Raw genomic sequence first — 18,642 nt, forward strand, 5'->3', positions numbered from 1 at the left:
TTTCTTCAAAGTCTATACCTTCTTGTTGAGCATACCCTTTACAAACAAGTTTGGCCTTGTTTCTAATAACTTCTCCATTTTCATTCAGCATGTTTTTGAATATCCATTTGGTTCCTATGACATTCTTATCATTAGGTCTAGGAACCAATTCCCAAGTATTATTCTTTTCAATCTGCTCAAGTTCTTCATTCATGGCCTTGACCCAACATTCATCTTTGCATGCTTCATTTACATTTTGTGGTTCAACGGAGGAAAGCAATGCTAGATAGCTTGAAGCTTCTGTAATAGTTCTTCTTGTCTGCACTCTTGCCTCTTTCTACCCCAAAATTTGAGTCTCTGGATGATTCTTCTGAACATACCTGGATGGAGTCTTTTCTTCTACCCTTATCTGTTCTTCTGGTGCCTCATTGGTTTCTTCTTCATAATTTGTCTGATTAGATGTGGAAGGATAGTCCTCATCATCTTCATAATCTTCAATTTTTACCTGCTTAGGATTTTTGCCTTCTTCATCAACCACAACATCAATACTCTCAACAATTTTCCCAAGTCTTTTATTATAACACTTGTATCCTTTACTTCGGGAAGAGTAACCAAGGAGAATGCCTTCATCTGCCTTAGGTTCAAACTTGCCAAATTTTTCATCAGTTCTTTTGATGTAACATTTTCTTCCAAAAACTTTGAAGTATTTTACAGTATGAGTCTTACCATACCAAAGTTCATGTGGAGTTTGAGTGCTGTTTACCCGGACGTTTGTTTTGTTGAGAATAGTGACGGCAGCAAATGTAGCTTCTCCCCAGAAGGTTGCAGGAGTTCCAGACTCATCTAGCATAGCACGAGCCATTTTTTGAACAGTTTTGTTCATCCTTTCTACCACTCCATTTTGTTGAGGAGTTCTTGCTGTAGAGAATTCCCTTCTTATTCCATGTTCTTCATAGAAGTCGAAGAATTCATCTGAGGTAAATTCCCCTCCTCGATCAGACCTGAGGCATTTGATTTTGTGATCTGATTCATTTTCAACCAAGGCTTTGAAGGCTTTGAACTTTTCGAAAGCTTCATCTTTATGCTTTAGAAGTCCTATCCAACACATTCTGGAAAAGTCGTCAATGAACAATATAAAGTATTCTTCTCCACGAGGTGACTTTTTCCTAGATGGACCACATAAATCAGTGTGAACAAGTTCAAGAGGCTTACTAGCTGATCCTTCCTTCTCAAGGAAATGTGCCCTGGTTTGTTTACCAAATTGACATGATTTGCATATTGTGTTTTCTAGAATGTTGATATCTGGAAGATCACGGATAGCCTTGTATCTGCATGCTTTTCTTATTTGAGGGAAGCTTATATGTCCCAATCTTCTATGCCATAGCCAATGTTCATCATTTTTGCTTAAGTAGCACTGTTGTTGTCCCCCCTTTAGTATGTACAGGTTGTTTGGAGTTCTTACAACTTTGATCACTGTTTCTCCTGTATCAAGCTCACGAACAACACATCCATTTGATCAAAATACTACCTCATTTCCTTGATCACACATTTCACTGACACTCAATAGATTATGCTTTAGACTATCTACATACATAACATTCTCAGCTTTAACCTTTTCTTTTAAGAGAACAGAGACTTTACCTTTTATGACTGCAGGAGTGTCATTACCAAATGAGACCTTCTTTTCCTTTTCTAAGGCATTATATGACTGAAGTTTTTCTTTATCACCTGTCATGTGTTTCGAGCATCCATTGTCGATATACCACTGATTTTCTTGTCCTTCTGCATATAAGGCTATTCCACATCTTTCTGTTTGTAGTTCTTTCTTTCTCCATGTTTTGGGACCCAATGAAGCTTGCTCCTTCTATGAGATGTTTGCCTAAATTTAGTCCTGCGTTCAAAATCTTCATGACCGAAGTTGTTACAGATAGAGCATTCTATTTCATTTTCAAGAGAATAAAAGTTATTGTAGGTCCCTTTCATGACCCGGTCACATTCCCTTGATTTCATGCTTCTCTAGTCATGATGGTCTTGTAAGCAACACATTGAGCAGCTTTGTGACCAAAGTTATGACATGAAAAACATTGGCCATTAAAGAAATTCCTACGATTATCAAATCTACTGACCTAATGATTGTAGTTTCCATTGACATTCATTCTTGAAGCAAATTGAGAGTGATTTACCTGTGGTTGGTTATAGCTTCTGTTCATCCTTGAAGTAGATTGAACCTGATTTACTTGATGATCTGCTTTATTCCTTTGCTAATGATTGTCAACTTGTTCACTTCTCCTTGCTGCATCAAGATAGCTTTTGGAGGTTGATGGCTTCTGTGCTTGAGATGCTTCTTTTGTATATCCAAGACCTGTCTTTATCAGAGGAGAACGCTGCACTTTGATAATTTCATCTAAAGTTTCTGATCCTTTAGCAAATCTAAGATTGAGAGCTTTTTTTTTCTCAATATCTTTTCTTAGACCCACAATTTCACATTCTAACCTTTCATTGTGTTTTTCCCTTTCAGCAAGTTGGAATGTCAAAGTATCTATAATCATACTCTTTTCTTCTAAACAAATTTTAAGTTTAGAAATTTCTTCATAGAGACCATCTTCATCTAAAGCATCCAAGAAATCATCATCTTCAAAAGCCATCAAAAGTATATAATCATTACCATGTTCATCTTCATCACTATTTGATAAACCATTGCTATCTTCATGTGTATAGTAGCTCTTCTTACTTACATTCTGTTTTCTATTCCATTTTGCCGGTTCCTTACCTTTATCCACCTTATCTTTATGAGGACATTTGGCTGCATAATGACCGACTCTTCCACAAGCAAAGCATTTGAAAGGTAGTTTACCTCTGAATCTTCTAGAACCCCATTGAAGCTTCTTGACAAAGTTTTCTTCTTCCTCTCCTTCTGAAATGTGTCCCGATTCATTTAGCTCTTCTCTTCCTGAAGCCTTGAATGCGGCTTCTCTCATATCTGATGGACCCCCTTTTCTCATTTCGAAAGCAGTTAGGATTCCATGCAATTGTGTCATAGTAATACTCTGAAGATTCTGCTTTTCTTCTATGGCAAAAACTTTTGATTCAAACTTAGAAGACAGGGATCTCAAAACCTTTTCAACTACAGTAACTTATTTTATCTCTTCACCCAAGTTTTTCATGCGATTAACAATCTCATCTATACGTAAGAAGTAATTAGCTATACTTTCATCATTGTGCATTTTGAGAGTTTCATATTGAATTCTGAGAGATTGTAGTTTTGCACGTTTTACCTGATCATCTCCTTCATAGCTTAGAACGATCTTGTCCCATATTTCTTTGGCGGTTTTGAGCTGCATAACCTTGACAAATTCTGATTGTGACAGACTCCCCAATAGTGTGTTGACAACCTTGGCATTTGTTTCATACTGCTTTTTACCTGCAGTATCTGTAGGAATTGCTGATGGAAATGTGTATCCTCCTTCCACAATTTCCCAAACTTCTGTTCCAAGAGATTGAAGATAGGTTGTGGTTCTTACCTTCCAATAGATGAAGTTGCTCCCATCGAAGATTGGTGGTCTAATGGATCCCTCTCTTTCGTAGGTACTCATGATGATAGATCTTCGTTCAAGTGATCAAGCTTTTTCTAAAGGACCTTCTCTGATACCAATTGTTGGAAATAACACTGAGATGGGGGGGGGGTGAATCAGTATTAGCAATTCAATAATTCATTTCCACAAACAGATTTATATACGCTACTTCTGTTAATGAAACTTGAGTGTATATGCAACTGTGTTTAGAGCAACCAGCGTATACCTTGCAATTTTATAATTTAGTTAGTTGATCTTTAATCTATGTATCAGAATCATATAACTAGTAATCAGATGCAGTAAACAGAACAAACAATCACACACATGAACACAAGATATAAGGTGGAAACCCAATGTGTGTGAAAACCACCTACTACAATCTTCTCAATCTTTCTTTAATAAGAAATTCTTTTACAAATTTTGTACTCATGCAACCTTATACCAGTATGTAGGCTTCTACCTGTAGAAGGTTATAACCTTCTCTCGTTCTCCAGCTTTTCCTGGAAGGGAGCTATAACCCCCTTAGCTCTTGTACTAGCTGATGTGTTTACTAGTACGTAGGTGCTGACCTACAGAAGGCTACAACCTTCTCTTTTCTTCCAGGGACCATGTTTCATAAATTTTCAGACTGGATCCATCAATAACATCAATCAAACATCAAATATATCTGCATCAATCAATCTCCTTTGCACCAACCAAAACTGAATCAATCAATCACTTTTCTGAATGTTGTAACCAGAACATAGTAACAGTAACCAGAACCCAATGCAGAACCCAGAACACTGCAACAGCAAACAGAAGTAGCTAAAACATATTTTATGAGACGTACGCTACTTCAATGTGTCGAACTTGCATTCATACGTTGTTATCTAAAGGTAGACTTGCATATACGTTGTTTTTAAATGCCGAACCAGCGTGTATACGCGCCTTTGCTATACTAAACCTGTATACAGATTTGTAAAAGATGATTCAACCTTTACAACTATTCAGACATCAGTTATACCCAGATCATCAGATTTACAGAATACGACATGCGCCAATTATAAAAGATCAAAACCACACAAAGATACTTCTCTTCAAGCCTAAAGATCTTGACCCATCAATAGAACTTATCCTTCTTCAAGCACTCAGGTTCCTCCTTGATTTAGATCCAGCTATGCACCATAACCCAATGACCAGTATTCTAGATCTTGCTCTTCATTAGATATTCAATACTTGAGTGCCTTTGCCTAATGATCTCCTCCTCCTTTTATAGTCTTAGGCCTTACTCAATACCATGGTCCAAAACCACTTTAGAATCAATACCTTGGACCAAATACCTGGGGTCAATACTTCGGACAAGATACCTTGGACCAATACCATGGGTCAAAATACCAAGGACCAAATACCACGGACCAAAACCAAGTTTTCCAACATGTACGCGCTTTTCCTTGCGTGAAAGTGCGTGTATATGCATACGTGCCTTTTGGTCTGCGAACCCACGTGTATACGCAGTTTGGTCAAGGGGAACCTGCGTATACCTCTTTTTCCTTCATTTTGTGATCCTGAACTATGATCTGTTATTTGAGTGAGTTTCCATCAAGGACAACACCTGTGTCATAGCGCCAAACCTGTGTCATAATGCCAACATCATGGGACTATCGTGCGACTTTGCGACCTACATGACCATGCGACTGGGTAAGTCGCATGGTCGCGTCCATGGAAGGGAGACAAAGGTGCGACCTTGCGACTTGGCAGGTCACGAAGTCGCAAAGGTCACATAGTCGCATCGATGTTTGCATGAGGACGACGCGACCTCTCGACCTATGCGACTTAGTTGGTCGCAAGGTTGCAAGGAAGTACGTAGAGGGAAATGCGACTACGCGACCTTTGCGACCCGTGAGTCGCATAAGTCATGATCGTCGCGAGGCTTAAGCTTAGTCGTGTTCCGACTCCGCAACCAACTAATTAGCGCAGGAAGTAGCGACCTGGCTTTACTTAGAAAAAATTTAGACTCTTCACTAGGTTCTTTGAGATTGCTGAGCTCTTGAATAGAACTTGGCGGGGCCAGTGGCTCCACCCAGTATAGGGGCTCCAAAAATTTTAGAGTTCCCGGAATTTTGGGAGGGGTTGTTGCAATAGCTACAACAAATGGCGATTCCCTGGGAGACTCCAGAATATCTGATGCCTTCGGGCCTATCTTAAGGAGACTTCAATTAAGTGTGCCTCATGAAGCTCTGGGTCCCATAGATGGTATTTGGGCTTCCGCTTCGAACTTGGTTGGTTGTCCCAACCTGCATGACATGGGATTTACAAATGAGACAGAGTATCACCTCCCATCATCTTGGGAAAGAAAGGGGAAGCTGAAACTACACTGTGAGCTTTTAAAGTTTTCTTGATATAGCGGTCATGGTACTCTGGTGTTTCCCCGCTGCTAGCGAGCCTGAACAGTACCCCGACGAAATCACTACCTAAAAATCGTGAATATTGCTCCGCTGCCAGTGAGCCTGGTCAGTACCTTGGCGGAGTCGTTGCTTCACCTCTTTGTGTAGGAAGCCTTTCTTGGTCCTTTAGCCCTTATTATGAAATGGATGGAGGTGCTCATTGGCACTTATTTATCTGTGCATATACGCACTTATTTGGTGATGGCTTAAAGCCTAGGTGGACGAGGGATCCCGATTTATTTGACTTGCAAAGAGGTTGCTTCTGTTTTTTTAGAGACCTTATTGTTTTCCTGAGATATATGTATGCCCACGACTAGTTTATTTAGTTTCCATTTCATTCCCGGAACCACATATGGGTTAGCACAATTCAAAACTTTTAAGCCATGTAAGCAGTTGGGTCAGACCGACGTGAGAGAGAGCGAAGATCATGTGTGCCATCGAGTTCCCCATTATCACCAATCTGGCCTACTAGATTTTTTGTCGCGACTTAAGTCTTGGCCAGTAAATAGTTCCGGAGAGTATCCACAGGAGCCAATATGCAGTGTCGTTCCAACCTCTTACTGCCATCTTGAATTTATTCCAAAAGATAATAAGCACAACAAACAAAAACCAATACTGACGACAAACGATGCATATCTAAGGAAAACAAAAGGAAACTATAGTATAAGGTGGGGCCAACAACTTTGGGGTTGCTAGGTGAAATAACATTTAAGGTCATGGCCATTCACTGGGAGGGGTTCCACTCGTCCTCCCAGGGTTTGCAATTTGAAGGTGTGATGGCCAATTTTTTCTATGATCTGGAAAGGGCCTATCCACAAGGCTTGAAACTATGTGTGCTTACCCTTGTCCTCATGGGCTCGATCCCACTTCTGCACTAGATCACCGACATCAAACTCGCGGGACCCCGCGGATTTTTTGTCAAACCATCTCTTGATCCGTGCTTGATGGATGGCAAATTTTGCTTTAGTTTTCAATCTTTCCTCCTCCAATCTTACCAAGGCATTGATTCAGCGTTGAATAGCAGGACATGGGGAGCCTTGTGACTCTTGAGCTATTCTAAGGGTGGGTAGATACAGGTTGGGTGGCAGAATGGCTTCTTTCTCGTAAACTAGGAAGTAGGGAGATGTGTCGATTGATGTTTTGGGAGTGACCCGGTCAGCCCATAGGGCGTTGTGCCAATTCCTATGGTGGGAAAGCAAGGTCTTCTTGATGATACATATGAGGTTTTTATTGGTTGATTCTACTAGGCCATTCCCTTGAGGATAGTAGTTGGCCGAATGTTTCAATACAATGCTATTTTCTAAAGAAAAATCATACAATCTCAAAGACAAAAAATAAGTAGCGTTATCAAAGACAAGAGAGGTTGGAACACCGAACCTGGCTATGATGCATTGCTTAATAAAGGATATTACCTCATCATCATTAACTTTACGCAATGGAATTGCCTCTACCCATCGAGTGAAATAGTCGGTGGATGTGAGTATGTACCTGTGTTTTTTTGACGAGTTTGGCATGATCTCCCCTATGACATCCAACCCCCATTGCTGAAAAGGTTCCTCAACCGCTATGGGTTGGAGTGGGGCAGTAGACCTTGCTTACCTGCCGCATGTTTCTGGCAGATAGGACACTTCCGTGCATAGGCATGAGCGTCCTTGAATAGTGTGGGCCAGTAGAAACCTGCCTGCATGATCTTATGAGCCGTGGTGTCGCCTGCATAGTGACCTCCTGCAGGCCCATCATGTAGATCTTTCAACACTCGTTAGGCTTCATCATATTCTAAACATCTCAGTAATATACCGAGGTGGTACTTTCTGAAAAGGTTTCCTTGAACCATTTGATATAAGGCAGCCTTGAGCTTAACGACTCTCTTTTGTTTGGCGGACATAGCTTCGGGTAAAGATCCCTTCACTAGGTATTGCTTTAAATCAGAATACCATGATGAGGCGTCGTGTGAGCTGAGGAGTTCATTCTGGTACATTTCGATTTCGTGCTCCCATCCTTCTATTTCCTAGGTTGGTCGATCAGGCTCTGCGTTTTGATGATCGACTGCTCCAACGGCCAGTTTACAGAGTCTGTGCCCTTTCACAGTGTGGGAGGGTTTGAATTCCAAATCATATTCCTGGAGGGAGGTCATCCAGTTGGCTCTCCTCTCTCCCAGCTCCTGTTGTATGAAAAGGGATTTGACGGCTGGGTTGTGGGACCATTACTGTGACACGATTTTTTAGGATGTATGGTCTAAAGTGTTTCACTGCTTTGTAGACTGCATACACCTGCTTATCAATGTCTGGGTAGTTTAGCTCTGCACCTTGGAGTCCTGTACTCATGAACGATATGGGACGTTTGTCGTGATAGTAGTCCTTTTGTGTAAGAACCGCGACCAATGATGAATCTGAGGTGAAAGTGTATAAGATAAAGTCTTTGCTGAAATCGGGGCTGGAGAGAGACGGAGCCTCCACGATCGTTGTCTTAATCCAATCAAAAGATTCCTTTTCCTCTCGATCCCATTTGAATACCGAGTCCTTCTTTATCATGATTTGTAAAGGTTTGACAGTTTGCACAAAATCTGAAATAAATTTGCGAAGGAAATTAATTTTGCTGAGGAAAGATTTCATACCTATTTTGGTGCTCAGCTGAGGGATCTCTACTATAGATTTTACACGGTTGGGATCTATAGTGATTCCATTCTTGGTGATGATGTGGCCCAGCAGGTTGCCTTCCGAAATCGCAAATAAGCTCTTCTTAGGGTTGAGGGAGATCCCATATTTCCGACATCTTTCAAAAATATGCTTTAAGTGATGGAGTGGTTTCTCCTTTTCTTTGAAAAGATGGTGACATCATCTAGGTAGACCACCACATTTTGACCCATAAGGCCTCAGAAAGCGATATCCATCGCTCTTTGAAAGGTTTCCCCGGCATTTATCAATCCAAAAGGCACGTGACAAAACGCGAACGTCCCCAACTTAGTTCGGAATGTTGTTTTGATCCGATTTGGTTCGGCTACCAGAACTTGATTGTAATCAGAGAAGCCATCTAGCAGGGAGAAGACTTTGGATCCCGAGAAGGTTTGGAGGATTTGCTCCATGGAGGCGATCGGGTAGTTATCTTTATCTGAGGCTCAGTCAAGGTTTTGGAAATCGACATATAGACGTATCTCCCTAGATTTTTTTCGCACTGGAACCAGATTAGATACCCATGTGGAGTGCCTGACCTTGAATATAATGCAAGAATCCAATAATTTCTTCAGTTCCTTTTGGATGAGAGGTTCCAATGCGGGGTGCACCTTCCTCAATTTTTTCTGAAAGGGATTGGCCCCTTCTTTGGTAGGGATGACATGCTGAATAATTCGGGTATCGTATGTCTTCACATCATCATATGTCCAAGAAAAAACATCACAGTATTTTCTAAATAAGCTGATGAATGTCTGTCTTTCTTCTGGGGTGCACCCCACCCCCAAGCTGACATACTTGGGGTCGGACTCAGTCCTGAGGTTGATTTGCTCGTGCGAGAGAGTTGAAATATGAGTTTTGGTATTCGAAGGACCTTTGAAATGGCTCTGGAGGTCGAACAATTTCTCTAGTGTCACCACCCCCTTAGGTAAGGGATTTCCTTTATGAGAACCTACTTCTTCTTGTAGCGATCTCTCATGTTCCTCTTCATCGATAACTGCATCTTTGAACACTTCCGCATTTGTCATGAATTCCAGAATATGTTGGTCATCATTGAAAACACACAAGTTAGTTACATTGTCAGGCACTGCCGGTTTATACATAATTTCAATAGAAAACCCATCTCTAAGGGGTGTGAACCTAACTGCAGCATTAGCTAAAGTGTCAGCAGGAGAATTATTAAATCTAGGAATAGAAATGATATTGAAAGCTTTAAATGAATTTATGAGACGCCATACCTCTTGCTGGTAATTCTTGAGGTGCGGTGACAGACAATGAATGGTATTGCGTACCTGACTTGTAATGATTTCAAAATCCCCAATAACTTTTAAGCAATCCGCTTTCAAGTCAATGGCCCTTTTAAGGTCGAGGACCAATGCTTCGTATTCTGCAGTGTCGTTGGTGCATTGAAGCTCCAACCTACAGGAGATCAGGAATCTGTTCCCTTTGGGTTCCAGCAGGGCACACCCTGACCTTGCTCCATCGTGAGTTTTAGATCTGTCATAATAAAATGTCCAGGGAAGGTAAACCTAGCGTATGTAAATTTAAGGAACAAACTTCGTTATTGAGGCTTGGGGTCTGCACGGGAATTTCAATTTGGGTATCCTGGGGAACGGTTGATGTCTGGCGCTGATAGCACTTGAACAGGGAATCTAGAAGGCACACTCGCAGTTCTTGTTGGGCATAGCTGATTGGCTCATTAGAGCCCTCAAGGTCGGTTACGGTGTGTTTCATACAAGGCTCACTATTGACCCTGATTTGGTTATTCCTTCCCTTGTAAGGTAGCCACAAGTGAGACCAGTCTGTGGCGAAGTAGCCCTGAAATTTACAAGACCAATCTCTATTGAGAAGAAGATCGTAGGCCTCTGGAATGTCTACGACTATTATGTCAATGCACTGGTGAACTCGGGAATTAGAAGATAACTGAATGATGACATTATTCAATTCTCCTACAGTCGGGACTTGAGACCTGTCGAGTTGGATAATTTTGGCGTCAGTCTTTTCTGGTTGAATATTTAGCTTCTTGCATACCGACCAGGGCATGACATTGGTTGATGCGCCAGAGTCGATGAGGCAGTTGTGCACATTAAAATTGAACATCTCAAAGGTTAAGAGGAAAGGAGGGGTCGAACCTCTCGAGTTTGTGTTTGCGGCATTCACTATAGCTTGGAGGTTGAGCGCGGCTAGGGATCGACCTGCAGAGTTTCCTTTGTTTGATGTGGAGGATTTTGAAGGGGTAGGAGGGAAAGCAAAGGCCTTGGCCATGAACTCACGCTGACTAACCAACTTTCATACCTCGTACAGAGAGATGTTGGCTCAAGTTTTCTTCAAATCTTCTATGATATTGTAATCTAAATCCATGGATGAGGATTCTTGCACTAAGTGTTGTGTTGTCGAGGCGGTTTTGGCCGTAAACCCTTTAGCCGAATTTCTAGGTGTGGGTGAGTCTCCTTTTGTACTGGTTGGCGATTTGTTCAGACTTACATCATCTGTCCCCCTGGGAGAAGAAGTGGATGGCTAGCTGGTATTTGTGGGGGACAGTATCTGTCGTAACAATGCTCTTTTCTTGTCTTCCAGAGTAGAGTCTGACACAGTGCCTTTACTCCTGAGGTTGTAACTTTTGGGGGATTTTCGAGGGGCATCTCCAATAAAGGCCTCTTGAGCAGTGCACACTTCCCCCCATGGATAACATCGAAGGCTAACACAGCAAATGGAGTATCATCGCCGGGAGGGGAGTCGTCCTCTTCAAAATCGTCAGTGTCTTCTTCCCCTTCCCCGGCAGCTTGATCTTCTAACAGCTGGGTGACTACAACAGTCATGTTATGGAGCCACTGTAGGTAGGTCTTCTCAGAGTGGGAAGCCTGATGGAAAGTGCAGAAGTTGTCCTTTCCTAGTTCCTCCATGTTGAAGGTTGAGTTGGATGTTTGTGAGACTTTTGGGGGGAGGTTGTTGGTTTTCCGGAAAAAGGGCTTAGCGGGCTTTGCTCCACTCGAGGCATCATTGGTCCTTCTCTTTAGCTCAAACACTTCATTAGTCAATTGTTTTAGGGATTTGGCTAGCCCCTCGAAATCGAAGGAATCTTTATCTTTATCTACGACTTTACTTGATGAGGCTTGATTTTTCTTCCCAGAGGGTTTTGTATCTTCACATGACCCATGCTCTAAGGCGCCAATAGAGAGAAGATCCTTTTCGATTTTGAGCACTGCAACAAATTTCTCTACCAAGGTGAACTTGGCTTTACGTTTAACGAACATGGAAATATCCCTAGGAAGGGCCCTGGTGTAGTAGTAAATCACGATGGAATCATGGAGGGCTACGTCCATATGGAACTTATTTAAAATCGTGGTGAAAAGTTGATTGAAATCTTTCACCTTCTCTTTCTTATGACATTTTAGCATGTTGAGCTCTGTGAGAAGCATGGAAGGCATGTTGTCTTCTAAGAATTTGTCTAGGGAAGTTTTCTAAAACTCTTCCCAAGTGCGGATGGAAGCGATGGGTAGCGATCGATACCAAGTGGCTGCTTTATTTTCAAGGGTGTGTAGGAATAAATGACATGCTACATCATCGTACTAGACTTTCATCATTTGCAAGTGATGAGTCCCAAACTTGCATCTTTCCTATACACCTTTCTAGACTTTTTCCACTTACCTGGACCTCCTAAGCTATCTACATCATTGCATATTAGTTTAAAAGAGCATATAAAGTGGTTTCCTAACTATGTTTTGTATCTACTATTTGAATTATATTTTTGCTCATAGAGCTGTGGAATCTTGTCACTTTTCGCAGCCAGTTCAACTTTTTACAACCTTTTTGTTAAAGTCTATGTTGCAGGTGTCTTTAGGCAAATCGAGCCACATGGGCAAGTTGGAAATGACGTGGATATGGACTGAGTCCTATTGGCTCAGTCGAATTCACCACAGAAGGCCATGGTCAAAGGTAGTCAAGCGGTGGTCAACATAAGAGTCCTACGGTGATAGAACTCCATTTTTCACCACATGAAGACTTGCGTGGCCGTTCCTAAATCTCAGGGGACATATCAACACCTGTGGACTGCTCCATAAGCCGAATCCAACAGCCACCCTCCATAGATTTAATCTTCACGGCAGCCATAATGCTAGATTCCTGGACGTGGTTGTTCACATGTCTTTTATCAGCGCAGATTTTAGGAAAGTAGTTATGTCATCCTCTGTTATAAATAATGTGTTCTCATATGCATAGTAGCTAGCTTTTGTAATGTAATTTTGACTGTTAACGAGCCCACTGTGCCGTGACTTTATTTTTGTGTTATGACTGCATTTTGAATACATGAGAAGACTCTGTTTATAATCTCAATTCGTAGTTGATAGATGATTGCCCGAGGTTGTGCAGAGGGCCCCTGTACACACCGAGGTTTTGTTTATTGCTGTATAGTTTCCTGCTTTATTTCTTTACGTTCCTTATGCCATAATCATTCACTTGTATATATTGCACTTCTTATGGTATTAACGTTGATTGTTGTCCATAGTTTTTATGCTTTACAATGTTGTTAACTGATCAGTGTCTTTGTTTCAAATTACAGTAGGCAGCCCGGACATTTGCACATAGTTTTACAATGACTAATGACATGGAATTATTCTTGTCCTTCTACTGATTTATTTTTCTTAATTCTTAGTTCCAACACTGTTTTATTTATTTCAGTTTTGCTCATTCGCTTTTCTGCAAGATAGATATTAAATTGCTCATGTCGTTTTCAATTCCCTCCGAAAGCCATAGCAAGACTAATGGTGAGGGATTGAAGTATGAGTGTGTAATTTGATATCAATTTATTTTCTGCAAGTTAGTTATTGAATTGCTCATGTCATTTTCAGTTACCTCCGAAAGCCATAACGAGACTAATGGTGAGGGATTGAAGTATGAGTGTGTAGTTTGATATTAGTTTATTTTTCTGCAAGTTAGTTATTGAATTGCTCATGTCATTTTCAGTTACCTCCGAAAGCCATAGCGAGACTAATGGTGAGGGATTGAAGTATGAGTGTGTAGTTTAATATTAGTTTTATTTTCTGCAAATTAGATATCAGATTGCTCAAGTTGTTTATGATTACCTCCGAAAGCCAGAGCGAGACGAATGGTGAGGGGTCAGAATATGAGTTGATGTAATTTGATCTTAGCTTTACTTTGCTTGCAATTTTTGGATTTCTTTGAGTTCAGTTTCTTTTATATTTAGACAGCAGCAGGATACTGGGTTTCATGATCAATAGCTCACTATTTGTTTAATTAGAATAGTGGCATATTTTCATTCTCTTTTAGGAATTAATTTCATCATTGCATGTTTTAAAACCTTTTTGCAAGTTTGAAGTTTTGGAAATAATTTTAAAGGACATCATTGCCTTGAACATTTTTATCCATACTTGTGTTTTAGAATTGCCATCTCACATTAGGGAATTAACGAAGATAAACCCAAAAACAAATTAAAAATCAAAAACGACAAAAAGTAAGAAATCGGTTATCTTGCATATATAGTGCGCCTCACTTCAGCAGTTTACGACTCCTGGATTGACAATTAATATAGCAATTTAGGACACTCTAAATTGACCAAACATTTTGGCGCCGTTGTCGGGGAAGTGAAACTAGGTAGCCAATTTCTTAAAAAAAAACAGAAAAATTTCAAGGAAGGTAAAAATTGATAACTTCTCAAAGTATGCTCTCCTCTTGCACCTAGTGTGATCTGGAAGATCAGAAAAGAGAGTTATTGGTTCAATAGTTTCTTGAGTATGCTCTCTTCTTTCACTAGTGTGACCTGGAAGATCAGAAAGAGAATTATTAGCCCGACTTGAGGAAAAATAAAAAATGGCATGCATAGAGCAAGAGATTCTAGGGGAAGGTTTATAGTTAGGGCCAAGAGTTCGATTTTTACAACTCCATCTACTTCAAGGCATAGACAAGATACACCTCCATCATCTCCAACTCACACTCCCAGCCTTAGGATTCCTAGAATTCAAGGGGCAGCAGCTGAATTAGGAGACTCTCCCACACTATCCACCGAATCTGACGTAGGAAAAGAACCTTTCTTTACTTCTACAGGAGAACAAATTGTAATAAAAGAAGTAGAATCAACTGAAGAAGAAGAGGGAGAAATTCCTCCTCGTTCGCCATTAGTAGAGGAACCAGAGGACTCTGAAATCTCTGAGGAAACTATCATGACAGAGGAAGTAGTAAACAGATTTGGAGGAGGAGGTAGAGGTAGAGGTAGAGGAGGAGGAAACAATGGAGGAGGTAGAGGTAACAATGGAGGAAATAGGGATGGAGATAACTCGTTTGGATTTCCTATAGTTGATGAGGAATATCGTACAACAATGAAAAACATCTCACCATTTGTCCTCCCAAACTTTTATGAGTTGCGAAGTGAGGATCCTGAAACATTTCTATTTGAGTTTGAAGTCGTGTGTCGAACTTATGATTATATGGAAGACTCTCAAAAACTCAAATTGTTTCCTTCAACATTGAAGGGAGCTGCTTTGAAATGGTTCATGGGATTAGTCACTCAATCTATTAGGACTTGGAATGATATGAAACAAACATTTTTGGATAGATACTTGGACTATTGCATGCCCACCAACCATAAGGATGAGGTATTCAAAATGGTGCAAAAAGAAGATGAAAACTTGGAGGATTTACTTGAAAGATTTCAATACAACCTGAAAAGAGAAAAAATGAGTAACTTAGATGAGGAGACCTTGAAAGCCCTTCTATTAAAAGCCATTAGAGATGAATGGAGATATTTCTCAACTTTCACTCCATGACATAGCAGAACTATGTGTCCATCTCTCAAGGGGAAAATCTAAAACCGGAAAAGGGCCTAGAGATCCTTCTCTCATTAGAGCAAACAAATCTGCAACTGGATCGGTAAGTAGGGCAGAGATTGGCAATATGCTTGATGAGTTTAAAACTGATATTTTAGGGAGCCTGAGTGAACAACTAGACACCCTTAAAATACAAAACAAGCAGAAAGCTGAAGCTGAAGCTTTGGCCATCTTTTGTCCAAAATGTAGGAAGAAACATGCTCTAAGGGAACGCCCCTTGGATGCAAAAGTTGTAGAAACATGTATGATTTTCTCAGAAAGCCATGAGACCAAGGATTGTCCTTCAATTCCTGGGCTCAAAGCTGTCTTTCAAGAAGATCCAAATTCAATTGAGTCTCTCTGCTTTGTTTCAAGGAGACCTTGGCAGGGGCAACAAAATCAAGGGTTTAACAACCCCATGAACTTTCAACCCCCACCAAATTGGAATCCTTGGCAACAACCTTGCTCCCAACCTCGAAATCCATTTCAATCATGGGTACAAGGTATGCAAAATCCTTATGGGAGATTTGCTCAATTTTATCAATATCCCCCATCTTTTCAAAATCAACAAGCTCCACAACTTCCAAATCAGAATCCATAACTTTCATTGCCATTTCCACAACAACAACAACCTTCTCAACAAAATCCAAATTCTCAACTCTTGCTTCCATTCCAACAAAAAACAAATCAACTACCATCCCATCCATTGCCAAGTCCCAATAATAAAAATCCTAAAAATGCTTACATGGTAGAAGGACAACAATTTCCTACCTATATGATTGTTCCTCTCAATGATGTACAACTCAGATCTGGTAGAGTTTTAGAAAAGCCTTCTATAGATGCTCAAAAGCAAAGTATTTCTGAGGAAGATTCTCTTGAAGCCAATAAAGGTTCTGAAGCATCTCTTCAAAACCCAAACACTCAAAAAGAAAAAGAAAAAGAGTCAACCCCCACAACTCCTATAGTTGAGCAACCTGCATCTTCATCCACACCTCCTTTCCCTGAAAGATCAAAAATTGACAAAGGAGTGGAAAAACAAATCTTGTTGCCTGACTATGATTTCCTAGATGAATTAAAGAATGTTTGTATCAAGATTCCCTTGCTACAAGCCATTAGAGAGATTCCTATTCTAGCAAAAACAATAAAGGAGTTGAGTCTAAAAACACCAGGAAGGAAACCAAGAGATACAAGAAGAATTCACCTGGTAGGAAAAATTGCAGATATCATGATGGGAAAAATTACCATGCAGAAGTATGTAGGTTCCGGTAGTCCAATGGTCAAGACACATATAAATGGGGTAGAAATTCCAAATACTTTGATTGACTTAGGGGCTGCTATCAACATTATGAGTAGACAAACTATGGAACAGCTAAAACTTCCTAATCTTCTTTTTACACCTACTTTACTGCAACTTGCAGATCGATCAATTATCAAACCAGATGGTGTATTAGAAGATATTTCAGTCTCCTTAGATTCTTGGGAATATCCAGTAGATTTCATGATTTTGACTCCCAAGAGTAATTTAGGAGGACACCCACTCATCTTAGGAAGACCTTGGCTAGCCACAGCTGATGCTTTCATTAGTTGTAGATCTGGGGATATGTACATTTCTGATGGTAGTTCGACAAAGAAATTCAATTTGTATCCTCCAGCAAAAGCAATTACAGAAGTAGGAGATAATGAATGGGTCGATGATGAGGACACTATACAACCTGTCTTTACCATTTCTGAAATCAGTGAAGATAGTCAAATTCTGAACACATTAGAAAATTTTGAAACATCTTCAGAATATGACCACACACAATTTCAGTTAGATTCTGACATTGAGTATCTATCATCTAGACAAATGTCTCTTTACTCTATGGAAGAGTTTGGTAGTTCCGCCATTGAGATTTTTCCAGGTAAAACATTGAATATCAACAAAAACTTGGAAAAATCACAACAGGGAGAGCTAACCAAAATCTTGCAAAAACATTCTATTGCATTTGCATGGGAGTATATTGATATGAAAGGTATTGACCCTAAGACTTGCATTCATCATATCTACATTGAGGAAAATAGTAGACCAATCAGACAACCTCAAAGAAGGATGAATCCAAACCTTAGGGAGATAGTGAAAGAAGAGCTCCAAAAACTACTCAATGTAAACTTCATTTATCCAGTTTCAGATAGCCGATGGGTTTCTCCTTTGGTTATAGTACCTAAAAATAATGGTAAATGGAGAGTATGCAATTGAATAAAGCAACTTTGAAGGATCACTTTCCTTTGCCCTTTATCGATCAGGTATTAGATACTCTAGCAGGCAAAAAGTACTTTTCATTCTTGGATGGTTTTAGTGGCTATAATCAGATTCAGGTAGCACCTGAAGATCAAGATAAGACCACATTTACCTGTCCATGGGGAACTTTTGCTTACCGAGTGCTTCCTTTTGGATTATGTAATGCACCCACAACATTCCAAAGAGCAGTACTAGGAATCTTTTCTGATCTAATCCATGATTATGTAGAGGTTTATATGGATGATTTTACAGTTTATGGTAATACATTTGAAGAGGCATTAAAGAATTTGGAAAAAGTCCTTATAAGATGTAAAGAAACAAACCTTTCATTGAGTCATGAAAAATGCTTTATGATGTTTACTGAAGGTATTGTTTTGGGACATCACATTTCAGGGGATGGGATTAAAGTTGATAGATCAAAATTTGAAGTCATCTCCAAGTTGCCTATTCCAAATTGTCAAAAAGATGTTAGAAGTTTTCTGGGATTTACTAGGTACTATAGAATATTTATAGAGAACTTCACCAAAATAGCATCTCCACTCTTCAAATTGCTTACAAAAGACTGTGAATTCAAATGGGATCCTGATTGTCAATCAGCATTTGAAACTTTGAAAACAAGAATATCTGAAGCACCCATCTTGAGAGGGCCAAATTGGAAACTTCCTTTCCATATTTCTACAGATGCTTCAGATACAGCTCTAGGAGTTGTGTTGGGTCAAAAGGATTTAGTTCCTTATGCCATTTACTATACCAGTAAAAATTTGACTCCCACTGAGTTGAACTATACTGTGACTGAAAAAGAGTTCTTAGATGTTGTTCATGCAATCAATAAGTTTAGACATTATATAAAAGGCTATGAAATTTTTGTCCATACTGATCATTCTGTGATTAGATATCTAATGAACA

Source organism: Pinus tabuliformis, chromosome 3_2 (genome assembly GCF_031772625.1).
Source record: "Pinus tabuliformis cultivar Carrire ecotype Pingquan chromosome 3_2, CPIR1, whole genome shotgun sequence".
Taxonomy (NCBI): Eukaryota; Viridiplantae; Streptophyta; class Pinopsida; order Pinales; family Pinaceae; genus Pinus; species Pinus tabuliformis.